Source organism: Gymnoscopelus braueri, assembly GCF_963280865.1.
Source record: "Gymnoscopelus braueri genome assembly, chromosome: 16".
Classification (NCBI taxonomy): domain Eukaryota; kingdom Metazoa; phylum Chordata; class Actinopteri; order Myctophiformes; family Myctophidae; genus Gymnoscopelus; species Gymnoscopelus braueri.
Window position 1 is genome coordinate 568,323 of NC_137616.1, and position 23,794 is coordinate 592,116.

General features: G+C 44.4%; 1 protein-coding gene across 3 annotated transcripts in view; it reads right to left on the minus strand.

Annotated features, from left to right (window-relative positions):
• The window catches only part of brf1b (BRF1 general transcription factor IIIB subunit b), a 95,186-nt gene that overhangs the window by 52,100 nt on the left and 19,292 nt on the right, over positions 1-23,794 (minus strand). The gene's annotated exons all lie outside the window — the stretch shown is intronic.

Below are 23,794 nucleotides of genomic sequence, written 5' to 3' on the forward strand. Positions count from 1 at the left end.
TTGCCTCAGGTGAGTTCAGTGCTGTTTTTACTTAGTCCTAAGGACCCTCCGCATAGCTGTGAGAGCGTACAAGAGTGGTGGAAAAAGTACTCACATTTCTTACTTAAGTAAAAGTATCAATTCTGCAATGTAGAAACACTCTGTTACAAGTAAAAGTCCGGAATAAAACATTTACTTGAGTAAAAGTGCAAAAGTATTGGTATCAAAATGTACTTAAAGTACCGAAAGTACTCATTGCGCAGAAGTTTTCAAATGTATAAAAATGTTTTGAAAATAGCAGATCTACATTTAGATCGGCTATTTTCAAATGGCCGAAATGTATACAGGGCTGAAGTGGGTAATGTATGTTTTGTGATAATCTAAATCTCCAAAATACTGAAAATTGGAAATACTGCAGCAAAGTAAAAAAAATATCTCACAATTGTACTTATTGTAAGTACAGTACTTGAGTAAATTACTTAGTTACTTTACACAACTGGTGTACAAATGGAACCCAATAGACCGGGTTCCATTTGTACACTCACAGAGTTACAGATCTGTAAGGGTCAGTGGCGGAGTGTCCGGGTAGGCTAGGTAGGCGGCCGCCTACGGGCCCGCAACCCGGGCCGTCAGATCACATGGACCTTTTATTTTATTAGATTTAGACGTACTTTGCGTGCTCCACCTCACCCTAAAACCTCACGCTTCACCCTGGGGGGGGGGGGCCTGATCACTGTGCTGTGCCTACCGGCCCGGCTTTGAGTTGTTCCGCCACTGGTAAGGGTCCACTTGGAACCCCCTCAAGGAACCCTGGGTGTCCCTAGCCTTGACGACCTTGCGGGCTTATGCAAAGGTTAATTTAGATGGCATGTTATGTAGACGGATGCCAGGTTCATTTGTTGACCTGGCATCCTATAGTTTGTATCGGTGGTGGAAAAAGTACTCGCATGTTTTACTTAAGTAAAAGTTAAAGTCTGGAATAAAAATGTACTTGAGTAAAAGTACAAAAGTATTGACATCAAAATATACTTAAAGTAACAAAAGTAAAAGCACTATAATGTTTGAAAATAGCAGATCTACAACAACGTGTCGCCATGCGTTGTGAGCTTGTAGATCTGCTATTTGCAAATACCCTCGGTATAAAATAGGGGTAAAGTGGTTAATGTATGTTTTATAATTTAATAATGTGTATCTGCAAAGTAACTAGTAACTAAAGTTTTAAAATAATTGTAGTGGAGTAAAAGTGCAATATTTGCCTCTGAGATGTAGTGGAGTAAAAGTACTGAAAATTAGAAATACTCCAGTAAAGTAAAAAGGCCTCAAAATTGTAATTAAGTACAGTACTTGAGTAAATGTACTTAGTTACTTTCCACCACTGGTTTGTATATTTTCAATGCACAGATTATGTATTGTTTAATATTATACTGTTAAGACTGATAAGTTCTTAGTTTATGATCCTAGATTACTATTACTATTTCTATGCATTTGATGTATTACCTTGTGTTGACCTTGCTTACTGTAAACCCCTCTAGATTAAGAGCATCTGCTAAATGCCTAAACCCTAAATTGTAAATTGTCCCTGGACCACCATTTGAGAACCAGTGATTTAGTGTGAATATAGCTTTAGTCTTCCAGTAGATGTCCTGTATTGAGCAACGAAGCAGTGACATTTAAAACCTGTTTGCAGTCTGTGGATCCTGTCTGCTGGACAACCAAACACACAAACACACACAGGTAAAGTATTGGTTCTTTTTTTGTTTGCTTTTTGCTGATGTTATTATTGCCCGTCAGTCACTGATCTGGAATCTGAAAATCTGTGTGTGAAAAAAAACGATTCATACTCGAATCACGATTCTAATGTTGGACGATTCAGAATCGATTCCCATTTTCCAAAAATCGATACAAAAAATATATATATTTTATTTTTTCAGTATTTTTGTATAATTAAAGTTTTTGAGGAGTTCTGGGCTGAATCGGGGGAAAAAAATCTATTTTGAATCGAGAATCGTTTGTTTTAAAAAAAATCTGAAAAAAACGGAATCGTGACCCCAAGAAATCAAATCGTGAGATAGCAGACAATTCACAGCCCTACTCCTTACTATTGTTTGTTTGGTTGATTGTAATATTGCTGATGTAGGATCCTGATCCTTACTATTTGTTCATCGACTCAAATGTATTCATACAGCTCTTAACTCTTTAAGACCGGGAATGCATCTCTGTCATTTTTAAATTTCTTTGGCTATTCAAAAATAGCAGATCTACAAGCTCATAGCGCGGCACAGAGTGCCACACTATGAGCTTATTTTTGAATAGCCCAACGTCATAAATGGAGAAAGACGTTAAAATGATTGTGATGCTATGTTAACCACCTTAGCCCCCCCCCCCCCCACCTCCCAAGGACCCTGGACCCCACTTTGAGAACCAATGCTTTACAGAGTCCATCCCACTGCTTCCCACAGGTCTCCCTCAGGTCATCGTCCAATCAGAATGCAGAGATCGTTATCTGTGGGTTCATGTGCGGTCGCCTGGCGCTCCGCCTCGCTACGAGGCCGTAGGTTTGTAGATCAGCTCACCTTAAAGGAGAATTGCGGACCACGTTTTTCTTACCTTTATATGATGTTATTATGTCCTAGGACGAGTGGTACAATAGAAAAAATCATAAGTCCACCGCAGCTAAAAACCCGAGCGGACTGTCCATGCTCTAGATCGCATATTTTTATCGCGATTTTAAATATACTTTTTGTTCATATGATATGACTGACTTTCACAATGACAGAAACCTCACCACGAGTGTTTTTTGTCCAAAATGGGCCGCCATAGTGTTTACATTCTGATCACGGGTGAAATCTTGGCTCACGAGTCATCCAGAGGGGCGCATCTCACATAGACACTGTGGACAGTTTTCTGTCATTGTGAAAGTCAGATATGAAAAAAATAATTATATATATATATATATATATAAATTGCGATACAAATATGCGATCTAGAGCATGGACCGTCCGCTCTGGTTTTTAGCTGCGGTGGACTCGGGATGGAATTATGAGATTTTTCTACTATACCACTCGTCCTAGAATATAATAACATCATATAAAGGTAAGAAAAACGTGGTCCGCAATTCTCCTTTAACCCATTAAGACCGGGAACGCATCTGTGTAATTTATTTCTTTGGCTATTCAAAAATCTACAAGCTTGTAGATCTGCTATGGGATTTCTAGTCAATCACCTTAACCACTCAGCCAGTGTGCACCAGATGAGCAATTTTTAGCATTGTGAAAATGTGTGCAAATCTTTGAATATACATTTTTCATTTTTTACTCAAATCTTTGTTTCTGGGGGATTCTACAAATGTCTTCTAAATCCTAACCGTTTTTTGAAATGTATGTGTATGTATGTATGTATTTGGCCACGGACCCGTATCTGAAAATAATTTGTTCCAGGGACCCCCAGAAGCTAAGAAAAATGTATATACAGTATATATTCAAATATTTGTAAACATTTTCACGATAATTAAAAAAAAAGCAGATCTACAAGCGCTATGAGCTTGTATATCTGCTATTTTTGAATAGCCCAAAGAAATCTTAAAATGACACATATCATATTTATTGGTCTGTAGTCCAACTCTCTTTACTTTTCTACTAACCTTTTAGATTCAACAAACTAAACCACTTAATGTTTTTTATATTTTATTATATGAACTTAAGCATTCTTATTTTGGGCATGTCAACGTAGGCAAACATTCTGCGAAAATAGCCTGTCTACAAGCTTGCAATGGGTTGTGAGCTTGTAGATCTGCTATTTGGTGAAGAGATATGGTGTAGAGGGGGGGGGGGTCCCTGTTTCATCTCTCTCTCAGCTAAGGGGTCCTTGGCCTGAAACAGACCCCTGTGTTAGAAGCAGGATGAATCCCCCTAAAATAAGGATGTGTTCCTCTCCAGATGGTCAAGGGGTCCATCTCCTGTCGGATCAGAGGGCCTCTCAGTGTGGCTACACCCTCAGCACCTTCAGCATGGATGGATTCTACACCATGAGAGCATCCTTCTACTCCTGCTACACCCACAACCAGGTACACACCAGTGGTGGAAAAAGCACTACATTTTTTTTTAACTTAAGTGAAAGTATCAATACTGCAATGTAGAAATACTCTGTTGCAAGTAGAAGTCCGGAATTTAAAATTGACCTGAGTAAAAGTACAAAAGTATTGGTATAAAAATGTACTTAATGTACCAAAAGTAGAAAGTACTCATTATGCAGAATGTCCCGTTTCACACGTTTTGAAATGTATACAAATCTTTTGAAAATAGCAGATCTACAAGCTCACAATGCGACGCATTGTGAGCTTGTAGATCGGCTATTTTCAAATGGCCGAAATGAATATAGGTCTGAAGTGGGTAATGTATGTTTTGTAATAATAATAAAAATCTACTAAGTAACTAAAATGTTCAAGAGTAGAAGTAAAAGTATTGGAAATTGGAAATACTCAAGTAAAGTACAAATACCTCAAAATTGTACTCAAGTACAGTACTTGAGTATATGTACTTAGTTACTTTACACCACTGCCAAGTACACACTGCTGAAGGTGTGTGTGTGTGTGTTTCTTTTCATTCCCTGCAGAACGATGAGATGTTTACATTCAATCTACACATCATGGGGATGGACGGGGCAGGTGTGTGGTCCGGCCACAGTGTGACTCAGAGCTGCGCTGTGACCGTGCCCTGGTCGCACAGAGAACTTCTCTGCGACGAGACGTTTATGGAGGTGACAAAAATGGCACCTATTCCCTCCTAACTGACCTGCTAACAGTGACATGCATGAATGCAAATGATAAATCATTTTTAATGTTACAATTCAACAATGAGCCTTTTTCCCCCAGCTTAACCCTTTAAGACCGGGAACGCATCTGTGTCATTTTTAGATTTATTTGGCTATTCAAAAAAATAGTAGATCTACAAGCTCATAGCGCGGCACAGAGTGCCGCACTATGAGCTTGTAGATCTGCTATTTTTGAAAAAATCGTGAACATTTGTGCAAATCTTTGAATATGTATATATTTTTTTAAAGGAAACATTCTTAACTCTGTTATAACTTCTGGGGGTCCCTGGAACAAAATATTTTGAGATGAGGGTCCACGGCCACATCATTTTGGGTGGTCCTTGACATGAAAAAGTTTGGGAACAACTGATATTATAGCAACATACGTTAAAATATTTGAGATTAAAAAAATCGCGTTAAAATCATATATTCAAAGATTTGCGCACATTTTAACGATAAAATTAAATAAAAATATCAGAGCTATAAGCTGTGCGGCACTCAGTGCCACGCTCTGAGCTTGTATTTCTGCTATTTTTCAATAGCTAAAGAAATCTATAAATGACACACAGATGCGTTCCCAGTCTGAATGGGTTAAATGACTTCTGATTTGGCTGGTATGATGGCAATGTATACCTGATTGCATAGATATAGAAACCTAGATACCTCATTGGCCTCTGCAGTTCATTGGAGCGACCTGTATCGAATACAAGGCTCTTCCGCAGGGGAAGCTGCCACTCAAAGTGACTACTGGCCAATCACAGTGCGTTGACTACTGGCCAATCACAGCATGTCTTTTCCAGGACTTGTCAGAATCTAGTTGTCCCCCCAACCTGCCTCTGATTGGCCTACCGAACGCCCCCTTCTGTAAGTTTCCCGCTAGCCCTGCGGAAGCGGAAGCGCGCCCGAGATACAGACGCTTCAGAGCCGGAGGAGGCGTCTACCTTTATTTATATGTCTATGCCTGATTGTACCTGACCTGTCTCTGATTGGTTGCTGTGAGGTCAGTACCCGTGTCTGTCTGGTTGGTTGATGTGTGCGGTATGTACCCGTCTGTGATTGGTTGATGTGTCTAGGTGAGTGTGAGCAGAGAGACACACTGTGGACCTGAACAGGGAAGCTCCAAGGAGGCGTGGCAGAATACTTACACTCTGGTAAACTCTCTCTCTATCTCTCTCTATGTATGTACAGTATGTGTGTAGATAGGCCTGTCACAATGATTACATAATCACCTAATCGCAATTATTTGAGATAGTTGCAATTTATTTTGCATAATTGTTTCCATGTAGAACAACTTAGTTCCATGTAAAAAAATACCATGTTTGGAGTCATTTTAACATCTACTCTTTTGTGTGCACCCCAGACACTTTAAGTTTCTTGATTCAGTATTTAGTAAGGGTGTGCCGATATATCGTGCCGCGATATATCGCGATACGTTCTCGTGACGATATGTATCGTTTTGGCGCTTAAAAAAAATATATATATATATATATATATTTTTTTGCAATAATAATAATGCAAAAACAGAAGTATTTGTTTGCATTTCCTTTTTCCCCCCCTATACATTTTCATAAGCTTTTTTCCCCTCCTATATATTTTCATAATAAAAAAGTGCCATATAACGTATCGTATCGCTATCGTGAGCCCAATATCATGTATAGTATCGTGAAATTAGTGTATGGGCACACCCCTAGTATTTAGATATTTGATGTTCATTGTATCAGACACACCCCCTTCCTGTGTACAATTGTAATTTCAAAATCCAATTTTAACAATTTTAGATTAATTGAAAACAACCATACTTGGTTCCGGTGAATGATATTGTCCTTCTAATGCGTGAGGAGGCAGTGTTTTTCAATTACTTTTTTTCCCCATTTATTTATTTGGGGAAATAAAAAAATACATATGTAAAAACACAAAAACAATGAAAGAAATAAAAAAGTTTTTGAAAAAACATGGCCCCCTCACGTATTAGACGGACAATATCAGTCACCAGAACCAAGGACGGGTGTTTCTTATATATATATATATATATAAGATATATATATATATATATTTTTTAAGCAAACATTTGTAACTCAAATCTTTGCTTCTGGGGGGTCGCTGGACAAAAATAAAATTGATGGGGGGGGGGTGTCCTTGACAAGAATAAGTTTAAGCACCACTGATATAGAAACATCAGTTTTTCAGAAAAGCTGTGGGATTTAGAAGACATGTATTTTTTGAATCCCCCAGAAGCAAAGATTAGAGTTACAAATGTTTGCCAAAAAAAAAATCACGATTAAAAAAAAATAGCAGATCTACAAGCTCGTAGTGCGGCACTCGGTGCCGCGCTATGAGCTTGTAGATCTGCTATTTTTGAATAGCCCAAAGAAATCTGAAAATGACACAGATCCCGGTCTTAATGGAATAAAGGAGAAGCAATACAGGGAGGAAATTAGTTGGATTACTTAACTTCTTTTTAAAATATTTCCATATGAATGGTGATCATGAATGAAATGGTTGTGTGTTCAGGCTCAGAGGAGAGCGCAGTCAGCCTGGCAGCTGCTGTTTGCTAGTGAGGATGAGGACGCTGAAGCTGTGGTGATGTCACTGACCGAAGCACACGGTCTGGGATACACACTGACCGCTGGCTTCAACAGAGTGCTGCTGAGAGCCCCCTACAGGCAGCCCCATGCACTGCTGACGACGGTGGGTACAACGCACGCACGTAGGGATGAGACCAGGCCTGAAATGTCATCATTTTATGGGCAAGGCCACTTGGCCTTTGGTGTTGTCAGTTGTTTGAGGGCACAACAGCCAAATACCAGGGCAGGAAGGCCATCAAACAAAATGATTTTAAGTTGATGAAAATTAATAAGGGGCATACCACTCATTTTCAACATTGAACTATGTCTTTAATACACCTTAGAGCTGTTGTGTGGAAATAAGAAAAAAGTCCCCCCCCCCTTCTATGTTGCCTAGAACTGGAGAATTGATTGTTGGGGTCATGTGTGACATACGTACAATGTTATTCTTTACTCCGCCATCTGTTCCTTTAATGAAAGGAACAGAGTATGGTCTTGTGCTAGGCGCTCTGGAGACCCAGCTCACTGGGCCTGCTTTCGCCAAATTAGAAAAGGATGCACCTCTACTCTTAGAAAGGCTAAATCAAACTATTTTTAAAATGTAATTACGTGTAATTAAATTTCCTGTAAAATCCTGTAAAATTCTGGAAAGCAGTAAATTCCCTCAATAACAACTCCTCCTCTGCTCTACCTCCTCAAATCAATGGCAACAATGGTTTAATCTCAGACCCCCTGGATGTTTGCAGGACTTGTGTGGACGATTGGCCCTCGCAAGGGTACACACATGTTTATGTTGATGTAGCAAAGACATGTTCTGTCTTCTAGTGCAGTGGTTCTCAAAACTTTTTCATGTCAAGGACCCCCAAATTGACACTTATTAGCCTGCGGACCCCCATTAAAGATAGGCCAAGGACCTGCATAAGAGAAGATTTTTACGGTTCTAGCAGTGATTTTTCAACCATTTTAATTTGTGTTAATATAGCATCGCAATAATCTTAACCACTTTAACCTTTTACACTTTGGCTATTCAAAAATAGCAGATATACAAGCTCATAGTGCGGCACCGAGTGCCGAGCTTGTATATCTGCTATTTTTGAAAAATCTTGTACATTTGTGCAAACCTTTTGAATATTTATTTTTTAAAGCAAACATTTTTGAATATTAATTTTTTAAAGCAAACATTTCTAACTCAAATCTTTGCTTCAGGGGGGTCCCTGGAACAAAATATTTTGAGATGGGGGTCCGCGGCCAAATACATACCATTTTGGGGGTCCTTGACATGAAAACGTTTAAGAACCACTGTCTTATAGGACATGTACATAGGTTGGTCGTAAGAAAAAAAGAAGCAGCTAAACGGCTTGCAAAATTCTGCGCAATCTCTTCTACAATCGGTAGCCGCCAAGTATGGCGAAGATGCTGTTACTTGTACCCCTGAAGGGTGTGGGGGTATTAGTCCAAGATTTGCTTACTGTACATTTTTTACAGCACCTTGTAATATTTGTGTCCTTGTATTGTATCTCTTACGTGGACATACATAAATTATTACGTATGTGTGTGTGTGTTCAGGTGGACGGCGTTCCTGTGGAGGTGCTTCATGGAACTGTGTTCTTCAGACACAAACTGACCGTGGTCATGATTGACGTGTCTATGGCCTGTACACTCAGTATGTATGTCTGTCTGTCTACTCGGTATGTCTCTGTCCACTCAGTAGGCATGTATCGATTCACTCAACTCACAATACGATTCGAATCACGATATTAGGTTCACAATACGATTTTTCACTCTCTTCAATAGCAAATGAATGAAAATTCTCTTACAAAGATCCTGTATTTTCTTTTGCACGTGTCTTTTCACATGTCTGTGACATCACTGACGAATCCTTGGTATCTTTATAACCAGCTTCGAACATGATGGCGTACATCCGTGCTACTTCCGGGTTGCATAACAGTGTCATCACTGTTGAATCCTTGGTATCTTGATCCTAGCCTTTCAATGTGGTGTTTTCCAGCAGCGTCACTACACGCTGTATATGTAGATTTTTTCACGCTTGCGCTAATGAAACACTAAACGGGATTATTATTTCATGTCAACATTCAAGTACAACTATCAGAAGATGTAACTCAGGTAAAGTAATGCGTCACTCAGTTTTCCACCCGTCCAAATGTTTCTTCTGGCTATTTTTCACATCGCGATTCATTTTTTATTAAATCGATTTAAATCGTCACCCGTTTGAATCGCTTTAAATCGATTTACGGTAAATCGTTACATGCCTACCACTCAGTATATCTGTCTGTGTGTCTGTCCACTCAGTATGTCTGTGTGTCTGTCATAAAAGAAAAAACAAAGCACTGACCAAGTCAACAGGAAGTAATGTCATATTATTACAATCTTAGTGTTTTGATTATTTGGGGGCCCGCTTTCAATATCCTCATTCCTCACAGCCCATTGGTTTGTGTATTGCTGTTCTAAACCAGTGGCTCTCAACCTTTTCAGGACGCGACCCCCCCAAAATAATCATATTTGAACTGGGGACCGCCCACCCTGACAAGCACTTGGAATTGTATGCATTACATTTAGTTTGACTCGGTTCCACAGATAAATATTGTGAATTTTGCCCCCAAAATGTTGCCTCTTTCTTATATTATTTGACAATTTGGCCAACATTTCACCAGTTTTCATGAATTGGTATAGTTTGTTGCTTACTCTTGATGCAGTAATGGTTTATTTTGTTCCTTTTTTTGGTATTAAAAAGGTTTTAAACCCACAAGTTGAGAAACACTGTTCTAAACGGTGACAGCGTTGTTGTGTGGTTGTAGACCCTGGGTCATTTGACGGCGTGGCGGTGCTGTTGGACACACCCATTGTCCTGAGTCCTCTGCTGGGGAGCGGGGCGGCGTTCCGCAGTAACTCTGTGGGTGTCGGAGCGGAGGGACAACTCCTGGACCCCAGCACCGCACGAGCTAGAGGCTACGCCCTGGAATACCACGGCCCGCTGGTCCGGGTCCGAGTGCCGTTTGGCGCCGAGGGTGGCTACCGGAGGGTAAGATTCTTTACCTCTAATGCATCGATGCATTAGGTACAGCGGTTCTTAAACTTTTTCATGTCAAGGACCCCCAAAATGATTATGTATTTGGCCGTGGGCCCCCATCTCAAAATATTTTGTTCCAGGGACCCCCAGAAGCAAAGATTTGAGTTACAAATGTTTGCTTTAAAATAATATATATTCAAAGGTTTGCACAAATGTTCAAGATTTTTCATAAATAGCAGATCTACAAGCTCATAGCACGGCACAGCTTGTATATCTGTTATTTTTGAATAGCCAAAGTATAAAAGGTTAAAGTGGTTCAAATTATTGTGATGCTATATTAACGCATTTAGCTGGGGACCCCCTGGAACCCCCCCCCCAAGGACCCTGGGTGTCATTACGTGCATTACGTCGAATGATCTCAGGCCGAATTGTATGTAGTAAAAAACTAAACAAAACAAAAAAACACTCTTGGAATTAAATCTCTCAAAACGATTCTGGTCTCTCTCTCAGTTGTCCTACTGTCTGTCTCTCCTACACTGTCTTTTTCTCAGCTTTCCTACTGTCTGTCTCTCCTACACTGTCTTTGTCTCAGCTTTCCTACTGTCTGTCTCTCCTACACTGTCTTTTTCTCAGCTTTCCTACTGTCTGTCTCTCCTACACTGTCTTTTTCTCAGCTTTCCTACTGTCTGTCTCTCCTACACTGTCTTTTTCTCAGCTTTCCTACTGTCTGTCTCTTCTACACTGTCTTTTTCTCAGCTTTCCTACTGTCTGTCTCTCCTACACTGTCACTCTCCCAGCTGTCCTACTGTCTCTCTCCTGCATTGTCTCTCTCAGCTGTACTACTGTCTGTCTTTCCTACACTGTCTCTCTCTCAGCTGTCCTACTGTCTGTCTCTCCTGCATTGTCTCTCTCAGCTGTCCTACTGCCTGTCTCTCCTGCGCTCTCTCCCAGCTGTGCTACGGTCTGTCTCTTCTAACTGTTTCTCTCAGCTGTCCTACTGTCTGTCTCTCCTGCATTGTCTCTCTCAGCTGTACTGTCTGTCTCTCCTTCGCTCTCTCTCAACTGCCCTACTGTCTGTCTCTCCTGCATTGTCTCTCTCAGCTGTCCTACTGTTGTTTTTTCCTAAAAAAGTCTCCCTCTTAGCTGTCTTACGGGCCCGGGCACGCGCGTCGCGGGTTCGAGTCCCAATCCCGACGCTCTTTGCTGCATTTCACTCCCCTTTTCCTGTCAGCCTACTGTCCTGTCAATAATAAAGGCATAAAAAGGCCAAAATGAATCTTTAAATTAAAAACTAGTAAAGGTAGTGTTCCAGTTAGTTTTTCCTTGTTTTGTTTATTTATATATTTTTGTCCTTACAGCAGGGTTCTCAAAAGAGGGGTACTGGGACCTCCAGGGGTCTTTCAGGCAGATCCAGGGGGCATCGAGCTAAATGACTGATAGTTAGGAGCCAAATGGACTCTTAGAGGTCTGTAACACTCTCAGAGTTACAGACCATTTGGTATTATTTGTATATTCTCCGATTGATTGGGGGTCCGTGGCCTAATGCAGTGGTTCTCAAAGGGGGTCCCTTGGGGGGGTTCCAGGGGGTCCCCATCAAAATGTGTTAATGCAGCATCACAGTCATTTTAACACTTATCCATATTTTATAGTACATTGGCTATTCAAAAATAGCAGATGTACACGCTCACAGCAAGCTTGTACATCTGCTATTATAAGTATTAAGAGTTTTTTTTTTTACACAAATCTTCTCTTTTGGGAGTCCCTGACACACAGCATTTTCATATGGGGTTCGGCGGCCAAATGCATATCAATTTGGGGGTCCTTGAACAATTGTTTGAGAACCACTTTTTACCAGCTAACTCGAAGAGCGGCTGGTCTCTGAAGAGACAGAGCACTGGTCAACATATTCTCGACATGTTTTCGATCATTGGCTGTCCTTTAAGCCAATGGGGAGACATTCCATACTCGTCCTCCCATGCTATGGTATCATAACAGTGTTGCCAGATTCTGCGAGAGAAATAGGCAACCAGGTCTATGAAAACAAGTCACGCGTACACAAACCACCCCCACACACACACACACACACACACACACACACATACATTACAGTAATACATGGTGGTAGAAGGTGAATACAGACATATATTCTTCATGTTCTACAGAGTGCGGTGGTAGAGGGTGAATACAGGGAGATGTACGTCATCTTCCTCTTCTACGAACACGTCTTCTCTGCACTGTATGAAGACAACGTTGCCGTGGAAACCCGACACCGCCTCCTGAGGGTGATTAACACGCCGCTACGCAGCCGGCGGCCAATCACCACCGACCGTAAGTCCAACCGACTACTGCTCAATTCATTACATACTGGAGCTGGATCCACATATGGTCTCTGTCGGGTGGAAAGCTCATATGTCTAAAAACGTTACTTTTCAGGATTCAAATTAAAAAATCGCAGTTTAATAAAATCGACAATTTTCTAAAGATGTTTATACATTTTGAAAACTTCTGAAATGGGACATTCTGCGAATGAGTACTTTTACTTTTGGTAATTGGAAGTTTATGTTGATGCCAATACTTTTTGTACTTTTATTCAAGCACATTTTTTAATCAGGCCCTTTCGCCATTTCTACATGTGGTATTTATACTTTTACTTCAGTAAAAAAATTTACTATTTCTTCCATCACCAGTTCTCCAGTGGTGGAAAAAGATCTCAAATGTTTTACTTAAAAGTATCAATACTGCAATGTAGAAGTACTCTACGTAGCAGATCTACAAGCTCACAACGCGTCTTGTAAATCTGCTATTTTCAAATAGCTTATGTATAAAATAGGGCTGAAGTGGTTAATGTATGTTTTATAATATAATAATTTAAATCTGCAAAGTAACTAAAGTTTTCAAATAATTGTAGTGGAGTAAAAGTACAATATTTGCCTTTGAGATGTAGTGGAGTAGAAGTAGAAGTGTAGACAATTGGAAATACTCCAGTAAAGTAAAAGTACCTAAACATTGTACTTAAGTACAGTACTTGAGTGCATGTACTTAGTTACTTTATACCACTGGGTATTTATACTTTTAATTCTTCCTTCCACCACCACGGTTTTTCAGAGACGGTGCCAGAGGAACACGTGTTCACGGTGCTCCTGGGGAACGTGCCTCATGACGTGGGCGTGACGCGGCTGGACATCAACGGACAGACTCTGTCCGCGGGAGAGACGGAGCGACTCGTGGCGGTCCGGGTGGCTCAGGCCGACGGCAGCCAGGAATACACTCTGACCGTCCCCTTCAACCACCCGCTGGTGTCCAGGACGGTGAGCCACCAAGTGGAAAATGTGTGTGTGTGTGTGTGTGTATAATCTGTAACTCAAATCTTTGTTAAAAAAAAAATATATATATATATATAATTTCATTTTTTTTGCTTCTGGGGGATTCTACATGTCTTCTAAATCCTAACCGTTTTTGGAAAAACACTAACATTAGTGGTTCTCAAACTTTTTTCATGTCAAGGACCCCCAAAATGATATGTATTTGGCCGCGGACCCCCATTTCAAAATATTTTGTTCCTCAGAAGCAAAGATTTGAGTTTAAAAAAAATCCTTTAAAAATATACATGACATTTTTCACGGTTTTTCAAAAATGGCAGATCTACAAGCTCATGAGCTTGCAGATCTGCCATTTTTGAATAGCCAAAGAAATCTCTAAATAAGTTAAAAGTGCGCGTTCATTTGGTTCTAAACACACAGCGGATCTGTGAGAAACGGCCAGCGAAAATAGTTTCCAAATCCGTGCCGCCATCTTGAAGATACAGCAGATCAACGCTAAACAGTGATCAGCGAGGAGAAAAACAACAACCGAGAAAATCGAGTTTTAAACAGGATCCCAGACAGGAAGCGGATACGATCGAAAAAAACGGAACCCGAATAATTCTGTTTCCGACCGGAAACGGAAATGGATCAAAAAAATTCGGAAAGTGCACCTGGGGCAATTTCAATGGGAATCGGCGGTTCGCGTAGATCTACGCGACTGGCACGCTGCGGCTTTAAATAGGTTCGCGTAGATCTACGCGATTGGCATTCAATGTGTTAATGGGCTAAAGCTGCTGTAAACCAAGTGTAACTGTGTGTGTGGTTTCAGTACTTGGGCGATGGACGTGTGGAGTTCTACATGGATGTGAACTACACCCTGACCATCATCCTGCAGGAACACTTCTACCTCCACCATGTGTTTGTACAAGCACTGCTTCACAACGCATGTGAGTAACACACACTACCCGCACTACCACATTAGCACAATGGTCTTCATTAAAGCTCTATCATGCAATATCAGTGTGTGAATAAAATTTCATTTTGTCCAATCTATACGGTAGAGTATGTTAACCCATTAAGGCCGGTAATGCGTCTGTGTCATTTTAAGATTTCTTTGGGCTATTCAAAAATAGCAGATATACAAGCTCATAGCGCGGCACCGAGTGCCGTGCTATGATTATGTTATTATTTCCCCCCTTTCTGATCGCCTTTTAAAACCAGGGCCGCAGGAAGGGTAGTGCGAACGGTGCGGCCGCACAGGGCCCCGCACTTGGGGGAGAATCACATTTATTAAGAGTTATAAAAAGAAATAACCGCAAATAACCACCAAAAACTCATCGCACGCGAGGATGGGGGCGCGCACGCGCACAGGGCCCCGCATTTCTCCCAGACGGCTCTGTTTAAAACACCTATATTTAATAATGATAGATATATTTTTATTCTACTCCGTTTATTTAAAGGACCCCAATGGAAACGAGCCATAGTGCTATATACAATACTATGCAAATAAACGAGTAGAAATCGAAAGAAAAAATATGTGCAGTTAGAGTAAACAGTTCAATTAAACTTCCATTCAGAGGGAAATCATCCAGAAGAGACGGGGGGGAAATAACTGTTAAAAGCAGCAGCTCATAGCACTCGGTGCAGCGCTATGAGCTTGTATATCTGCTAATTTTGAATAGCCAAAGTGTAAAATAATTTTTTAGCTCAAATCTAAAAATGACACGGATGCGTTCCCGGTCTTAATGGGTTAATGTAGTGTAGTTGTAATGTTTAGATCACAATAAACGATAATAGCGATTAACGTCCCATCCCTAATTGTTAATGTTTTCATGTTTAGACCCACCATCGGTGCAGGCAGAGTGCTCCGACTCGGGCATCACGTTCAGCGTGAACAAACAGCCCGACCTGCCCAGACTGTGGGAGGTGGGAGTCGGCCACGAGCCAATCACAGCGCAGCTGGCTGCCGAGAAAGGCTACGACCTCAGCGAGGACAGTGGCAGTGTCACCCTTCACGTCCCTGTGAATGCTATTGGCTACACACATCAAGTATGAAAACGACACCATAAAAATCTGCTTGTTGAACCCAGTGGTGTAAAGTAACCAAGTACATTTACTCAACTACTGTACTTAAGTACAATGTTGAGGTAGTTTTACTTTAATGGAGTATTTTCAATTTTCAGTAGTTTTACTTCTACTCCACTACATCTCAGAGGAAAATATTGCACTTTTACTCCACTACAATTATTTGAAAACTTTAGTTATTATAGCATAGCTTCGTAAGGTACTTACTATGGGATATCATCGGCCCCTGGCGATCACACAGAGCACACACAGACTCCCGAATTCAAATTCCTATTGGAGTAGGGTCGTGTGACGCAAAACACCGGCGACCGGTGGTGGTATAAATGTCACAGTACGTTTGGAGAACCAGTACGATTGAAGACAGAGCGCTCGTTTTTAGGCACGGGGCTTCGGGGCGATGCGGGGCTTTTCGAGACAGGGTTTATTATCGAGGCTCGCGAGGAGGAGCTTCTCCTTCTCCTCCTCCGTGTGTGTGTGTGTGTGTGTGTGTGTGTGTGTGTGTGTGTGTGTGTGTGTGTGTGTGTGTGTGTGTGTGTGTGTGTGTGTGTGTGTGTGTGTGTGTGTGTGTCAGGGAGAAACTAAAACAAAAGCCAGCAGAACACAATAAAAGTATCTTAACAGTCCACCTGATTCGAATGCTATTGAATGGGGAAATAGGCGAGTTTATTAGACCTTTGAATGGGCGAAATAGGCGACCTACTTACCTACCCACGTTTTATCAGACCATTCATTGGGTGTTATCAAGACATACTAACCTACCAACTGACATGACTTAATAGTTCAGTTTAGGTTTCGCTTTTGGTTTTGGACCCTGACGGAGGCGCGCAGTCACAGGCGAACTGTCACCCCGTGAAGGACCACAGAGGGAGCTAAGGCGACCGAGTTGCCGTCCTGAACGGTGTGACGTTCGCCTGTGCCTACTCAGCGCCGTTTGAGTTATGTACCGATAGGCACAGAATCGTAAATATTGTTGTGCGGACTGCTCCGCCTCCAAGTAGGTCAGTAGCTCCTGAATGAATGGTCTGATAAATCGCGGGTAGGTAGTAGCCTATTTCGCCCATTGAAAGGTCTAATAAACTCGCCTATTTCCCCATTCAATGCATTGATAGCACTCGAAGCCGGTCACACACGCGCGCACGTGTGTGTGTGGTCGCGGCAATATATGCTTGTGCACAAGCCTGGCTTGTGGCTCCCTCTAGTGTTGCTTCTACAGAATTGCTGGGTGGGTGGTAAAAACGAGCGAGCCTTCTTCAATCGTACTGGTTCTCCAATCATACTGTAACATAAATACCACTGCGTCATATGAGCTCGTCCTCTTCTTCCACTCTGCTTATGCGACTGTGCACGGAGCTGAACTAGCACTACGGAGAAAACTTGACGAATTCCAACACAACCCAAAGCGAGTGCATTGGCCTGCTACTCTATGGGCGGGCGCTTCGTAAAATAGTTTTCAGTTTTAACTCTCCCGAGTTCCTTCAAATATATTTACTCTTTTTATTATTTTCTTTCCTATCCTCTCCGTTTTCTCGCCACGAGGCGAAAGCTAAGCTAAGCTAAACGCTAACGCTAAGTCCTAAACAAAGCAGCTAGGCTAGCTACCTAGCCTTTTGTTGTTTGTTTGCCTCGTGCTCGACGGAGAAAGGAAAGAATGGAGGCGCCTCGTCCATGCGCCATGCAAGGATGTGAATACCTCGTAGCTGCGGACGATGACCACCGCCTCTGCCTGTCCTGCTTGGGGCCTAACCACGCCTGGCTCGCCCGTAACCGAGACGGAGACGAACACGGGTGCGACCCCTGCAGGAGCTTCTCTGAGGACCAGCTGGAGCGACGCCTGGCCAGGGCCACCTCGCTAGCTGCCTCAGGTAACGGCTGTGTTAGCCCCGAGGCGCCGCCCGCCAAAGCACCAAGGGCGCCGGCGGCTAGCACTAGCCTGGGGGCCATGGGCCCTCCTCTCTACTCGGCCCCACGTTCCAGTGGAGTCATCAGCAAGGTCCGGAATGAGGAGGCCTTAACACATTCCATGCCAGAGTTTAATCTCATAATGTACTCACCAGTGCCAGCGTTTTATTGTTGTTTTTTTGTTTTTATCATGTCGCCACAGACCTCGCTAAATAAGTTAAAAGTGCGCGTTCATTTGGTTCTAAACACACAGCGGATCCGTGAGAAACGTCCAGCGAAAACAGTTTCCAAATGCGAGCCGCCATCTTGAAGCTACAGCCGATACACGCTAAACAGTGATCAGCGAGGAGAAAAACAACAACCAGAGAAAATCGAGTTTTAAACAGGATCCCAGACAGGAAGCGGATACGATCGAAAAAACCGGAACCCGAATAATTCCGTTTCCGACCGGAAAACGGAAATGGATCAAAAAAATTCGGAAAGTGCACCTGGGGCACTTAACATGGGAATCGGCGGTTCGCGTAGATCTACGCGACTGGCACGCTGCGGCTTTAAATAGGTTCGCGTAGATCTACGCGACTGGCATGCAATGTGTTAAGGGCCGCATCCTCATCTCCGGACCCAGACGCCGCTGTCGAGGCCGTCGGGCCGTCCCAAGACAGCGACAACCTCGTCTGCTCCCCCGCCACCTCCATCGCCGCCTGGGGAGACACTGCCACTCCGGACTGCAGTGACTTCGAAGGCGACGCCGAGGAGGACGACGGCGCCCTCATCGTGGTGGTGGACGAGGAGGAGGATGTAGGCCTCACATCCTACCAACAGTCACTAAAAAAGCCGCTAACAGACAATGAATACGGTTCAAAGTCATGTGTGTCTTTTATCACAAGTGATGAGTGTACAAAATGTGCTTCCAGTGTGTGAAATAAATCTATTGCCAAAATCACAAATGCCCATTTTTTCCCATGCCATGAGAAGCCAAGACAGCATGTTTCCCGGTGGAAAACACTGTCCTCTGCAAACTTTCATGATTCCTCAGTGTTCGCTATGTCCCCTAACCAGTCAGGACGACATCCCAAACACTGTAGGGACAGATCCTGTGCATGCTATAAACATGATGAGTCAAACGCAGGTAGATAAACCTTTGCTAATGAATCAAATGTCTCAAATGCTTTGTGTAAAAAGGGGGTTTTCTGGAGACAAAACTTTAATTCCATCTGCCAACTTTGTTGTACCTACCCGGGTAGGTACAACACCGCGACATGGTTCCGATGTTACGTCACGCAGAGCGACAGCGTCTCATGTTCCCATGGGAACAGACGCTCGCTCTGTGACGATACCGACATTAGCCCAGCTAGCGCTAACGAGCAATGCTACAGGGCGGATGTCGACGGTGTGTGGGATTCCCCGTCTACGTCACAGGCTTCCCCCGCTGTCGAACGGTCAGAATCCGTCGGGGCAGATGACGTCAGAAGCCCCCACCTTGAATCCCCTCGCTCAATGTTTTTCCAAATGGAAAGCGTGCGAACCGAATCCTTGGGTACTACGTACCGTACTAAAAGGATACAGGTTGCAATTCACGAGCATACCTCCACTAACAACCAAAGTAGTGTTCTCCCGTGCGTCATGCCAAGCGGCCATAACGCTGAGGGAAGAGGTTCTGGCTCTCCTGAGCAAGGGCGCAATCAGGGAATTATCTCCGGATCAGAACCGACTGGGTTTTTATTCGGAGTACTTCCAGGTGAAAAAGAAAGGGGGGGGCGTAAGACCTATTCTGAACCTCAAGGGTTTGAACAGGTTTCTACAGGTTTTCAACTTTCGTATGCTCACAACGGCGACGTTGTTGCAAACAATACGTCAAGGAGATTGGTGGACGAGTATAGACCTCAAGGATGCCTATTTTTACGTTCCAATCTACCCGCCGCACCGCAAGTTCCTGCGCTTTGGCTACGAAGGGAAGGTGTACGAGTACACGGTGCTCCCTTTTGGCATGTCACTGAGCCCCCGGGTGTTCGTGAAATGCACAGAGGCGGCGATAGCTCCGCTGCGTCAGCAGGGTCTGCGTCTGGCGACGTACATAGACGATTGGCTGCTGGCAGCGGAATCGAGGGAACAAGTAGCGCGGCACACAGAGATGGCCATTGCGCACCTGCAGTCCCTAGGGTTCACAATCAACGCTCAGAAGAGCGTTTTGATTCCATCCCAACAAGCCACCTTCGTGGGGATATCCTTGGATTCCACCACGATGGTGGCGCGCCTGTCCCAGCATAGGATAGCGAGCTTCTTGGCATGTGTGCGCTCAATGCGCCTGGGGCGCAAGGTCACGTACAGAACATGCATGCAAGCCGCGGGTCTCATGGCCTCGGCCATACATCTGATCCAGCTGGGCAGATTCTACATGAGACCTTTCCAGAGATGGATGCGGTCTCTGAGGATACCGCATTCCATGGGCTCTCGGAAGGTGGTAGTGTCACCACGCTGTGTAATGTCACTCCAACCGTGGACACAGGCGACTTTCTTGTCCGAAGGGGTCAAGATAGGCGCTGTAGTGTCCTGGAAGGTGATCACCACGGACGCCAGCCTCTCCGGTTGGGGGGCTGTCTACGAAGGCTACTCAGCCCGGGGGTTGTGGGACTCCTCCCAGAGGAGAGCCCACATCAACTACCTGGAGTTGTTGGGGGTCTTCCTCGCTCTTAAACATTTCGAGAGCCACATCGTGGGGTGCAATGTCCTGGTCAGAACGGACAATGCCACAACGATGTGTTATGTCAACAAACAAGGAGGCTTGGGTTCCCTTGTGTTGGACAAGCTAGCACGCGAGCTGACGCTCTGGAGCGTGCGACGCTTGGCAAGGCTGCGCGCCATCCACGTGCCGGGCCACCTGAACAGCGGAGCGGACCTGCTGTCCAGAGGGGGGCTCCGGTACGAGGATTGGTCGCTGTGCCAGAGAGCCGTGGATCTGATCTGGGCCCGGTTCGATCTGTTTGCGTCCAGAGAGAACGCGAAGTGCTCACGGTTCTTCTCGATCAGGGCCAAGGACCAGTCCTTGGGAGTAGACGCTCTGGCGCACGAGTGGCCGAGCGGTCTACTTTTTGCCTTTCCGCCCCTGGATCTGATCCGTCCGACAGTGGAGAGGATCAGGACCCAGGGTGGGATGGTTCTGCTGGTAGCACCAGCATGGGGCACGTGGAGGACGGAGATCTCTCCCCTCCTCTACGACGAGCCGTGGCCTCTCCCCCTGTCCAGAGACCTTCTGAGACAAGGCGGAGACGAGGTTTACCACGAGCACCCCCAGACTCTGGATCTGTGGGTTTACCCCGTGAGAGGTCGAGTCTGACCTCGCAAGGCCTGCCCCCTGCAGTAGTAGCCACTATACAGGGGGCTAGGGCGGATTCTACCAAACGTCAATACGACGTTAGGTGGAATATGTTTGAGACATGGTGCCTGGAGCAATCACCTCCGGTGGTGGCTTTTCAGGCCCCTGTGAGAAGCGTTCTGGTCTACCTGCAGGACAGGTTGGACCAGGATTTGGCTTTCTCTACCATCAAGGTGTACCTGGCAGCCATCTCCGCTTGCCACGATGGATTTGATGGGCAGTCGGTGGGCGCGCACTGGCTGGTGCGACGGTTTATGACTGGCGCCAGGCGTGCTAGGCCAGTGAACAGACCTTTGTTTCCTAAGTGGGACCTGACTGTGGTGCTGGACGCACTGTGTTGGCCCCCCTTTGAGCCTCTTGAAACGTTGGATCTGAAGATCGTGAGTTTCAAAACGGTGCTCCTGGTGGCCCTTTGTACGGCAAAACGCGTTGGTGACACGCAAGCGCTCTCTGTGAGCGAGGAATGCATGTAGTTTTCAGACGACGGCAAGAGGGTTTTGTTGAAACCCAACTTGAGGTTTGTGTCTAAGACCGGCGCGGTTGCCAGGGCCCCAGTGGAACTGGGGGCTTTCCATCCTCCGCCGTTCACTTCGGCAGAGGATGAACGGTTGCACTGTCTCTGTCCAGTAAGGGCCTTAAGGCTCTACTGTCAGAAGACGGCGGTCGGCCGTGAGTCGTCTCAGCTTTTCGTCTCCTTTGGCCGGGGTCAGAGGAAGGCGGTGGCTAGACCAACTCTGTCCAGATGGATCGTAGAAGCGATTCGGTTGGCATATGTGAGTAGCGGGGCCGCTGTCCCATTGGGACTGAGGGCCCACTCTACTCGGGGTGTTGCTGCATCTTGGGCCCTCTACAGAGGGGTGTCGATGCAGGAAATATGCTCTGCAGCTAACTGGTCGTCTCCCTTGACCTTTGCATCTTTGTACAGCCTGGACGTGGCGGCATCCGAGATGGCGCGCACGATCTTGGGTGTAGCGGATGGCTCAAGTTAGGTGGACACAGACATGCCTGGTGGCATGTGGTTCCTTCCTACTGGTGAGCAGCAGCTGGTTCAGGACAGGGAATGCGAGGCATGCCTGGGGCATGTTCTTTTTCCCTGCCTGGCTGGCCTTTTCGGCCTTCAAGGTTAGGTAACATAGACATGCCTGGTGGCATGTGGTTTCCTCCTACTTGTAGGCAGCAGCCGGTGCAGGGGGAATGCGAGCCATGCCTGGGGGCATGTTTCTCTTTCCCTGCCTGGCTGACATTCCAAGCCCTCTCTAGACCTGCTAGGCATGATCTGGGAGGAGGAGGCCTTGGTTTCTCTGTCACGGGCCGGTCAGACCGGGGGTCTGGTCGGGCTGATGACTAGGGACAGGACTTATGTCTGTCAAGGTCTTACCATAAATCCTTTCACTTCCTGACCCGAAGGGTCAGGGTTGCCTGGGGGCCATGGTCTTGCCGGGGGCGGGACCTGTGGCCTTGGGCAAGTGTTTGGGTAGGGTTGGTAAACATGGGCTCCCCCGGGGGACGTTTGTGTCCCATAGTAAGTACCTTACGAAGCTATGCTATAATAACCCTAGGTTACGTATGTAACCCAGGTTTTATTAATAGCGTAAGTAAGGTACTTACGTTTTTAACCCCCTCTGTGCGCAGTGTGGCGTGCAGAGTGGAAGGTTTCAGAGGACGAGCTCATATGACGCAGTGGTATTTATACCACCACCGGTCGCCGGTGTTTTGCGTCACACGACCCTACTCCAATAGGAATTTGAATTCGGGAGTCTGTGTGCTCTGTGTGATCGCCAGGGGGAGATGATATCCCATAGTAAGTACCTTACTTACGCTATTAATAAAACCTGAGTTACATACGTAACCTAGGGTTGCTAGTTACTTTGTATATGTTGATTATTATTAGAAAACATACATTGACCATTTCAGCCCTATATACATTTCGGCCATTTGAAAATAGCCGACCCACAAGCTCGCAATGCGTCAGCTTGTAGATCGGCTCTTTTCAAAAGATTGTTATACATTTGAAAACTTGAAACATTCTGCATAATGAGTACTTTTACTTTTGGTACTTTAATCAAAATCTACAAAGTAACTAGTAACTAAAGTTTTCAAATAATTGTTGTGGAGTAAAAGTACAACATTTGCCTTTTGAGATTTAGTGGAGTAGAAGTAAAAGTACTGAAAATTGGAAATACTCCAGTAAAGTAAAAAATACCTCAAAATTGTACTTAAGTACAGTACTTGAGTACATGTACTTAGTTACTTTACCCCCCCCCCCCCCCCCCCCACACACACACACACACGCACACGAAGATGGGTTGAAAATGGGGGAAGTGGTCCCTATAAGTTAAGGTCCATAGATACACTAGTTGGTTTGATACCAACGCTGTCTTTGTTTGATTACACCACAGACATAAGATTCATCTTACTCACAAGCAAAATGGCACAGAAAATGACGTTTTCACTTTCCGTGGCCATCAGTGAAAAGCATTATTACTGATTAAGTGTTTATTGTTGTGTGTAGTAAAATACATTTTAACACTAATGTAACTTATTTGGGAGACATTGGGACTAAATTAGCTGGTGCAACCCCTGACATGTGAAAAGCAAAAATAGTCGATCTACAAGCTCACAACGTGTCCCAACGCAAGTATTGGTAGATTGAGTATTTTCACCAGGAAAATAGGCGGGGGGTTGGGGTATAGACCCGTGGTGGACCCTGGTCAACCACAGGGTTATTTTTTAAGCAAATATTTTTTACTAATCT